Source organism: Ceratotherium simum, unplaced genomic scaffold (genome assembly GCF_057802395.1).
Source record: "Ceratotherium simum simum isolate JZ-2026a unplaced genomic scaffold, ASM5780239v1 HiC_scaffold_43, whole genome shotgun sequence".
Taxonomy (NCBI): domain Eukaryota; kingdom Metazoa; phylum Chordata; class Mammalia; order Perissodactyla; family Rhinocerotidae; genus Ceratotherium; species Ceratotherium simum.
In genome coordinates this window covers 5,239,419-5,249,849 of record NW_028261259.1, presented here as the reverse complement: position 1 = coordinate 5,249,849, position 10,431 = coordinate 5,239,419, and the positions used below count along the sequence as shown (strand labels likewise).

General features: G+C 54.4%; 1 long non-coding RNA gene across 1 annotated transcript; it reads left to right on the top strand.

Moving 5' to 3' along the window:
• Positions 1-71: 71 nt before the first annotated feature.
• Positions 72-4,916, top strand: LOC147911463 (uncharacterized). Its single transcript, XR_015551218.1, has 2 exons — positions 72-1,750; positions 2,095-4,916. It is a non-coding gene; the product is annotated as an uncharacterized LOC147911463 (long non-coding RNA).
• Positions 4,917-10,431: the final 5,515 nt, after the last annotated feature.

Genomic DNA, 10,431 nt, shown 5'->3' with positions numbered 1-10,431 from the left:
GGACTCATCCCGCTCCTGGCCAAGCCCAAACCCTGACCCGACCCAGGAATGGGGGACGGCAGAAGGCTGATTTGTCAGATGCCCTGGGGTTTTGTGGAGGAAAATATGCCCCATTTCTCCAAAGTGCCGGGAGAGAATGATCAAAGCCAAGGCTGGAATGGAGCTGTTCTTGAAGGTTTGCCCAGGTACAAAGCCATCAGACACCCAGGTGCCTCCCGCCCTCGGATGTGCGCTTTCCTTGATTGCCTTTCCTGTTCCACCACAGTAACTGTCGGGTCAGTCTGCTAGTCTTTAGTTGACCTGACTGGTAAGACCGAAGAAAATTAATTTCATTTTGTGGGGATCCTCACGTAAATTCCCTATTTCCTTGCAGCTAAGAATGTTAATTTGTAAATCTCAATTACTCATGTCTGGTGAATTATTGTTTTCTCTTTAGGCGTCTGGGCTGGGACAATGAGTTGGGTCATCCTCGTTTGTGTTCTCTGGCCCCACGCTACTGTGAGGACTATCCAAGGGCCCCCCGACCCAGAGTCCTGACTGCCCTTCAGTTGTCTTCTGATGTTAAGATCTCAGGCCTGTAACACACATGGGCTGTGGCGTGGACTGTGGGGGGGTGACTGTGTGCACAGCACCCTTGGTCATAGTGATGACTGGGGTAATCCCTCAGCACCGTCACTCGGAGTCAGCACTTCCATATGCTAATGTCTTGAGGGTGCCAGACTCTTCTAAAGCTATTTTGATTTAAAAAATGAGAGTCATTATGGACTCAGTCTGGAGGTATCAATGATCTATGGCTTAAACTGTGCAGAGTCACATCCTTGGAAATCCGTATGAAATGTGCAAAGTATTCAACTAGAGTACACTGTTTTCTGTTTGCTGTCATGCCATGTGGACGTTTTGGGTCACACCGAAATGATATCCCCTGCTAGATTTCCCCCAAGACCCCACAGCCACCCTCCAAGTGCCGTGACTGTCCTCAGTAGAGGGAGCATCAGAGCTTGGGTATCTCCCCTTCTGTGCCCAGCGTTTGCATGTGGTCAGCTGGGAGTTGGACTTGGTTGGTTTCCCCTGAGATCTGCTAACCTTTTGGGGGCCAGACTGAATTGTTCTGTTAAATACGTAAAATCTGAGGGTGGAGGCCCCAGGGTGGTGGTTAGACCAGAGGGCCTCTGACAGATGGGAACAAAGGGATTCCTTATTAATCAGTCAGATTATTTTAGTCCTGGCTTCTCCATGTCTTGTCTACTTCTTCTGCTTCTCAGGTGGAGGTGGTTAAATGGGGCCTCTGTGGCAAGGAATGCCTAGAGCTGATGTGGACGGAAGTGGTATCTAAAGGCTGGGTAGTGGGAGGCTGCCCCACGAAGTCTGGGGTCCCATCCTGGAGGTGGGCATTCCCGAGCCCAGTCTAGATTTGTTCTCCTGGACTGTCCTCTAGAGCACTCTGTCCGTTCTTGTCCCTCCTGGCACTTTTTACAGTTTGTAAACACGTATATATTGGTTTGATCGTTTGTTTCTTTCTAACTGTTTGACTAGCTCCTGCCCCATGAGGACAGGAACCGTACATGTTCACTCACTGTCCTGTCCCAGCTCTCAGCACACAGACATCGACCCGGCCCAAAGAGGTGCCCAGTCACCCTGTGTCCCTTGACCAAATGCTCCCGAGATGTGGAAACCCAGACAAGGAATGACAGATGGAGGTCTCCCTCTATCAGGGCATGACCAGGACTGGAGTGTGCTCAGACTTCGGGAGGTGTGGAGGGCAGGGTGTGGTCGGATGTGGCTGTGGGTGAGGGATGTGCATAAGGGGCAAGCAGAGTGGGCCGTGTCCAGGAGCCTCCTGGGCCTACAGCTCCGTGCGTGTGCTCTTCTCCATGTGACGGACACACCGTCATTCTGGGCTTGCACATGTCTTTGGTTTGGGGATAGTATATCTTTCCCTTCAAAAGGAGGCATTAATGCCTGGTAGAAATGGAAGTTTATCATTGGGCTCTGTTTGTACCTGGTTCTAGAAAGCCTATTCTCATGACCCTTCCTCTTCTTGGTGACTTGCCTCTGGCCTAGCTGAGCCAAGCCACCCTTTTCCTTTCTGTGCAGACAAAGGAGAGCTGTTTGTGTGAGGCAAGAACATCCGAGGCTGCCTGGGAATCGGTTGCCTGGAAGACCGTTACTTGCCATGGAGCGTAAGGCTGGACTGGACGGGCGTGAGTGTGTGCCCACAGAGCAGACTACCTGATGTGGCAGCAGCGTCCAGTGTGTGGCTGGGCCAGGACCAGGTCCCTGGGCACTGCTTCCCCTCCCAGATCCCCGCTGGCCTCCTCCTGCCCCAGCGCACCCTCTGCCAGGGCATCAGGAGAGACCGCATAGTGGTGAGGAGCCAGAGCGAGCGCCCAGCAGCAGCTTCTCAGGCTGCAGGCTCCCTGGCGCTGAGCTCCTTCCTGGGGCTGTGAGTGAGCAGCCTTTGCAAGCAGGGGACAGCCTGACCAAGGGTTCCAGTCCCATGGTGCCCTGGAAGAGGCCTCATCAGAGGCTGTCCACGGGCACGTGGAGCAGAAAAACAGAGGCCCCCCGGGACCTCACTCAGGCAGAAGCTACAGGCCGGGCTCCACGAGGCCCAGAGGGGCTCCCAAGGGGGAAAGATTTGAAATGACAAAGCTGGCGTGCCATGAGCTGTTTGCAGAGGCCCGTTTGGAGGAATGTTTTACAGCACATTTAAAAGAAAGCAGGATATTTAATATTTAGAGTGCCTTACCGCAGCCACCAAAGTAAAAAATAATGGTTTTCATAACGGGGAGGATGCAATTAGACCAAAAGGCTCATTTCAGAGTTAAAGGGTTCTTTCTTAAATTGTAGTTTATCTTACTGTTTACTAAGTCAGTTTTTCTAAACAAAGCTATTGATATTTTTGAACACAGAACATATGTACTTGGTACAAAGTGTCTTATGAAAACTAAGTCTCCCGTCTCTTGTCCCAGAGGCACCACCGGTTCTGGTTCTCATGTTCCCTCTAGAGAAAGACTGCGGAGAGAGCGTGTGTGTGCGCGTACGACCGTGTGCACGCACAGGCCTAAGTATTTCCTTTGCAGGCTGGATATTAATAATGTCTTTTGAAATTGTGAAAAGCATTTTTAAAAAACACTTGTAAAAATGCAAAAGAAATGTATAATTTAAATACAATAAGGATTTATCTTTCAAAAACCCACTGCAGAGTGTTTCGAGGCACTTCGGTGTTTCAGGGGCTGTTTCCATCCGGCCTTCCCTCTGCCGCTGGCTCTCCTGGTTCCCTGTGACCTCGGCAGGCCCAAACACACAGAAACTGTCTACACCATTAGCTTCGTTGCTATAATTTATCCTTTTTTTCCCTGCGAAAAGTCTGTCTGCAGGCTCCGGGCTCCTGTCACTTCAGTGAGTGTGTGAGGACACCCTGAATGCAGTGACCACGGGCCACTCCGACGTGTCCTCTGGCTGTCCTGACGTCTTACACTCAGGCTCTGTACTTCTGCATGTATTGGGGTCTGTAGAGGAGGGCAGTGCAGAGCCCGAGTGGCAGGTGTGGCCTGAGAAGGTGGAGGGACTCTCGTCACACGGTGGCCACCACAGTCTCCCTCAGTGGATAGCCATTCCCAGGGGCCTAGGTCTCGGTCTTCTGTTCCCTGACCACATGCCGGGCGTACAGGCTGCCACTCCATGATGATTTCTGGCGGGGACGGGGGTCTCATGCTGGCACGCAGACCCTGACATCAGTGAATCCAGAACACTTGGCCTGCCATTCTCGTCAGGTCCGCCCCTGACTCACTCAGGAGAGTCGTGTCCTGACCACGCTTGTTTCTTGAATATGTGGTTGTCTCACATTTTCATGAGGTCAGGAAACACCTACTGTGCACTTCCTGTGTTCATGTGACACAGTCAGACGCTGAGCACCACACGGCAGGAAGAGTGCTCTGACTTGGCACAGCAGGTGACAGTCTCGCTGAGCACCTGGCACAGGGTAGACACTCGGGCTGCATTGCTGAAGATCCACACTGTTCTCTCTCACATTACACTCAGGTCCCAGCACCTCCTGACCAGCAGCAGAGTTACTCACACCTTCTGAGGGCCGGTCTCGCCGCAGAGGCTGCATGGGAGCTGCTCAGGTGCCTCGGCCTAACCATGCTGCCTGACCTTCCCAGAGACCACTTCAGATGGCCTTGGGGGTGGCCCCCAGCACTGGGGTGGCTCTGTGAGGCCTCCATTCTCCTGGGGCCTGCCCTGCTCCGTGATTGAGCCCCAGGAATGTATCCCCTCCCCCAAGGACCCCACACTTGCCTTCTCTCTCCCAGGGTGCATCATCCAACTACCCTCAGACGCTCATGCTGCGGCGACCAAGAAACCCAGCCTTTCTTCCACACAAACCTTGATATTTCACACGGAACAGCCCAGATTGAGCTTGCGCTGGAGACAGTGCTTGGAGTCCCTCTCGTTGTGATTTTCTTGGGGCCACACTGAGGGCATGCTGAGCAGTCAAGTTTAAAAGGAAAAATCCCGAGAGTGTGGTCACCTCCTTGAACCAGTAGCCCATTGTCTTGCTAGGGAGGCAAACAGGTGGGATGTAGCTGGTGTGGGGGCTGCCCATGAGGAGCGGAGAGACTTGGTCTTGCTGTCGCTCTGGTAGGGTGGTGCCAGCTGTTGCCAGAGAAGAGCACAGGAATCTGTGCCCAACAGAAAAATGGCCTGTGTGAGTCCACCCTCAGAGACGGAAACTGAACAGGCTCAGGCTCACGACCGGAAGCTGTTCCACAGCTAAGTCATCCACCCTCCTTACAGCGGGAGAACACTGAAGATGAAGCAAAGGCCTGATTGGGTCCCTGTTCCTGTCTGACTGTACGCCAGGAGTTGCCAGGTGCAGGGGATGCAGTGGTGAGAAGGATGCATTCATTCCAGCTGGTGCATCGGGCGGCAGGCTGCCTCTAATGAGTCTGGCCTCAAACTAGGAAATCAAGATGAGGCCGCCTGCCCCCAGAGCAGCCGAAGGAGGCCGTGTTCATGAGGGGATTCCTTTGGGCAGATTCTACACCTCACCCTGGGCCTCACAACCTTGCCTGTGTGATAGAATCATCTAGGAGGTTACTGATTGATTGTGTTGATGTACCGTATTCAACAGTTGGTGGTCATTTGGGTGGTTCCGCTTTTTGGCTATTATGAATAATGCCAGAACTTCATGTACGAGTTTTACATTGGCCCAGCGTTTTATTTTTTTGGATCATTCGCATACAAGTGTCTGTGTGAACGGGTTCTCAGTTTTCTCGAGTGTATACCTAAGGAGTGGGATCACTGGGGTCTTCATTTAATTTTTTAAGTTTGAACGCTTTTACCACGTATTTCATGACACGTTCGGTGATCTTGAGTCCAAGACACCGAGTATTAATTGCCCTGAAGACAACACGGGCTGTTCCCTGCAGGCTCCTCAGAGGCTCTGCCTGATCTCCGAGGTTCTCCCGGGACAACAGGACCCTCCCGGTGCCCCATGCTCATCAGGGTGGGAGATGGGCCTGGGTCTCGCTGACGCTGCACAGCTTCCCACTGGGTCAGCTCAGGTCCAGAGCTCCTGGAAAAACAGCTCAAATGAGATGCTCCACCACCAACATTTGCGAGGTGGGAGCTCCGGGTTTTTGCCTCCGTCCTCCTCCTCCTTCTCTGTGCTGCCTCCACCATGTTGATAGGGACTTCCTTTAACCCTCAAGAGTGTCAGAATAACTCACATTCTTTCTTGGCCATCCTTCACGCCCAGCGTCCATTCCTGTTGCTTTTTCTACCACATCGATATTTTTAAAACATTGACATGTGAGTCACATAACGTAAGACCATTTTAAAGTGTACAATTCAGTGGTTTTAGCGTATTGTCTATGTGGTGCAACCACCCCCACGATCTCATCCCACACATTCCCTTTGGAGAGCTCGTTTTCACCATCATGAGCCCCTGCCCCTGCAGTGGAATGTCACATGATGAAGCCGGGGGACTATGTGACCACAGTTGCTGCTCTTCTGTGGCCCAGTTCTGTACATTACCTTTTGAGAGAGGGTGGGGGATGTTTTACACAGATATTTTATCCAAGAGAAACTGAGTCAGACTCTTGGGCGTAGAGTCCTGGCTTGGGTAACCCCCCTGGGGATCCAAATCTGAATAGTTGTGAGAACTTGCCAAGAAGCAGCCAGAGCTGCTCCAGGAGGAATTATGCCCTGGTTGGGGGAGGGGCACAGTCATGGTTCTGGGGGTTGGCTGGACATCTGCTGGTCCCCTGCATGTGCCACTGCCCCCAACACCCCAACTCTGCACACAGAAGACACTTGAACCACCAGGGACTCCTCCTGAGAAATGAGGACAGGACCCTGGCAGTCCCCCTTTCCTCCTCCTGTCAGCCCTCTTCATAACCCAGACCCCCACTCAGATGCTAAGTTTTGTCCCCCGCGTGGAAGTCCTCAGTGGCTCCCCATGGCCTGTAGGAGGGTGAGGCCCCTGGCAGACTTGAGCACCCACCTTGCATTTCAGCCTCATCCCCTACTTGCCCCATCCACTCCTCACCCCCCTGCCGCACTCCTCCATTCCAGAGAAGGTACCCTCTGGCCCTCTGCGCCTTTGCTCCTCCCTCTGCTGGGTCCCCATCTTACCAAGCTCAACCCTAATGTCCTGGCTTCTTGGTCTGCCCCCTACTGCTGGACAGTGGTCATTCCCTACCCCTGGGCACAGCACACCCTTGAGGTCTAGCCTGGCCCTGCACTCCCTGGAATAGCTCCTTTCCCTGTCTTCTCACCTCCTAGAGAGACTCAGGTGCAGGGGCCACAGCAGGTTCCTTGGGGTCCCCAGCACCTGGCACAAGGCCCAGCACCGCCCGAGTGACAGTGCCTGTGAGTGAGTGGTGGGAAAGGGAGGTCGGGCTCTGGAGGCCTTTGTAACTTTTGAGAGTTTGGGGGACATCAAGAGTCGCCGTGGATGTCCTAGCTCCAATGGGGTCTCTGAAGGAATGAGGGGGGCGTAGTCTGAAGACCCCAGAAGGGAAAGCATTCACAGCATCCAGAACTTTCTTGGGCTCAGGGTGGTGAGTGAGCTTCAGTGGCATTGTCACTCCCTTCAATCCCCAGGTCTGCTTTTCCTGCGGGCAGGGGTGAGACGGGTGGGGATGGAGGTTGGTGGGGTTCAGTGCAGGCTCAGGTCTTCAGCACTGCCCTGCTCACACCAGCCCTCCGTGGAAAACGTCACAGAGGGACAGTGAAGGGTGACCAAGATCCAAGACCTCTGTACTGGCTGGGCATCCCCAGTGCCTACCTGCCAAAATGGCAGGAACCAAATGCCAGAGCCCTGTGTTAGGGACGCTGGGCACGGAGCCCTCCCTCGTGCCCCCAGGGTATCTTGTCGGGAGGCATCAGCTCCTGGGCTTCTAGCACCAAGGACATTCCTGGGGGTGTGACATCCACAGCAGGGCTCCAGGCTTGGGCCAGAAGCCCTGTAGCCCAGGATCCAGCCCCGGATCCTTCCCCTGCACCAGCAAGGCCCTGTCCTGCTCCGCAGGCACCCTCACCGCAGGCCTGCCTCTGCCAGAGGTTTGGGAGGAATGATGGGCACAGTAGACAGTCTCCAAGATGACCCCAGTGACCTTGCCCTCTTGGTTTCACACCCTTGTGTGTTCTCCTCCTTTGTCAAATCAGAGCGGGGCTGTATGGTGACAGAGTATGGTAGAGGCAGAGGCATGTGAATTCTGAGGCTCGGGGCCAAAAAACCATTTTGGTTCCTGCACTGGCCCTTGAATCCCTTGCCCTGGGGAAAGCCGGGCACCATACTGTGAGGACACTCAAGCAGCCCCATTGGGAGACCCATGTGGAGAGGAACAGGTTCCCTGCCAACAGCTGAGCCCAACTTGCCAGCCCTGTGAGTAAACCACCTGGGAAGTAGATCCTCCAGTCCCAGCCAGGACTTCAGATGTTCGCAGCCTCCCGAGCGATCCTGAGGCACCTGCTCAAACTGCTCCCGAATTCCTAACCCACAGAAACCGTGACACGTAAACAATCATCTTAATCCATTGCGTTTGGGGCAACTCGTTACCCTGTATCAGGTAACTAATACAGCCCCTCTCGCTCTGGGGATGTGTCCTCTCTCAGCCGCTGGGTGTGGACGGGAAGGTTGTTCTGCCTTCCTCCCAGCCCCTGGCCATGTTCCTCGACCATGGAATGGAGAAGGAAAGAGATGAGATGTGGCCCTGAAGCAGCACAAATCAGACGCCCTCAGCCAACATGATATTTTTCTCCATTTTAATTAACACTTTACAAAGTGCAAAATACATTGTCTTTTTGAGGGAACAGTTGGTATTTTTTCTCTCCATCACACAGTACATGAATCTTGAGGGTTTTGTGTTTCTTCAAGAAAGAAAGAAAGCGTGAGGGTCCCCACCAGGGTGTAAGGCTGCCCACTTCTGCCTCTCCAGACCTTGGGACAGATGTAAGTGCCACTGCTACTGCTGGTGCCCTGGGGCAGGCGAGGTGAGGGCCATACCCCCGAAGACGAGGTCCTGGGCAGGGCAAGGCCCCCTAGAGTCCCACTGTACCCCCAACATCCACTCACCCCATCTCAGGGTAACGGAAATGATCTTGGCATAGAGCAGGAGCTTGGCTTGGGATTTTCTTTCTTATCCCCTGACACCAGCTTTGGAGCCTACCCTGCCCAGCACTCTGGAACATTTCCTGAATAGTTAAACTGAGGCAGGGGACAGGGAAATTCACTGGGCTTGGCCTGTGACTTGGGACATGAATTTGGCCTATTTTTCATCCCCCCTTCCCGCCCCATCTCCAACTTGCTGGACCCTCTTCAGGGACGAGCCCCAGTAGGCGAGGGGGCACCAGCACCCAAAACCTCTCCCTGTGAACAATGTCCTCAAGGACTGGATGCTTCTGAAGAGCCGGCTCAGCAGGTCTAGCCCCTTTGGGCTGCATGGACTGCCAGGCCTCGCGGTGCACAGCAGAGCCCCTGCTGGAGACACCTCTGCCCCCTCCACAGAGCAGATTTACACAGTCAAGTGGGCTGGGGCAGTCCTGCATGCAAGGCCTGCCACACCCCCATCAGCTCCACATGTGGCCCCCGGATAAGAATGCTACCTAGGCCTCAAAATACTGGATGAGCCAGTCCCTCAGTTAGGATTTGGGCTCTGCACACGTGTGCTCGCACACACACTATTGTGGATGACACAGCACATGCTCACACTTACATGTGTGTGTGTGAACACATGTTTGCCGTGCACAGAACACTGTCCTGCCCCCAGGGCAAGGGCCACCTTGCACTCCTGACTCTCACAGCCTCCCACCTCCTTGAAGCAAGAGCCACAAACTCCCTCACCACCAGGCTGCCCACAGACGCCAGGGGCCGGGATGCCGGTTCCTACCTCCCATCCAGCCGGTCCTGGTGCCGCCAGCCTCAAGGCCAAAGGCTGCCTCAGCCACCAGCCCCTGCCTTTACCTTCCCAAGAGAGCAGGCGTCATAGGAGTGGTGGACATCAAAGCTGAAGGTATGGAAAGAGGATGAGAGACAGGTAAGCTTGTCCTTTTGCTGCCTCTAATTTGAAAATGAAAGAAAGAAAAGAGCCAGATGAGCTCTGAGAGGTAGGGAAAGGTCTCTCCTACAGCAGGGCTCCACTCCCCTCAGGACAGCCCCGCCACTCTTCCCAAGCCTGCCCTCTGCTGGGTCAACCACCGTCCACCACCCTGGTTTCTCCCCTCCCAGGAGGCCTCTGTGAATGGAGGGCTGCTGCACCTCCCTCAGCACAGTATCCAGGAACCTGAAAGGCCAAAGCTCATGTCTTTCCACTGCTGGGAGACTCCGTCATCCTCTCCCAGGCTGCACTCACTAAACCAATCACCAACTCCATTTCTCAGTGAATGTGACAGCAGTGACTGGCTGCTCCCTGCCCTGGCTTGCAGTGGGCACGCATATATTGGGGGTATTTTCTTCCCACACCTGCCCAGTGTTCACTCAGAGAGTGGCATCAAAAAATTCCTCAGTCCCAGGGCTGGAGTGCTCTGCTCTCAAAGGGGAGCTCCTCAAGTTTCCCTCTCTTAGCCGGGGCCGGCAAGGGCCCTTGCTGTCCCCACCTCCAGATCCAGAGGCTCAGAGAGGTGGCCCAGGGTAGCTGTGAGACTCCTAAAAGTCTTCCTGGGATATAGTGCCAGGAGGGGCTGGTGGTTGGTGGTCAGGTTCATATTCGATGATCAGGCAAATGGTGCCTTGGCATGGGATGGGGGCCTGGCCCTTCCTATCTCCCCAGAGCCTTCTCTCCTGACCTCCATAGCCTCCTCTGTCACCTCAAAGGGGCAGGCCCCACCAGAGCGTGCATCGTCTTCTGGACTCCACACTGGTCTCTGAGGCCATGCTGACTGGTGGGGGGAGGTCACAGTGGGCGGCTCTGGGTCACCTGG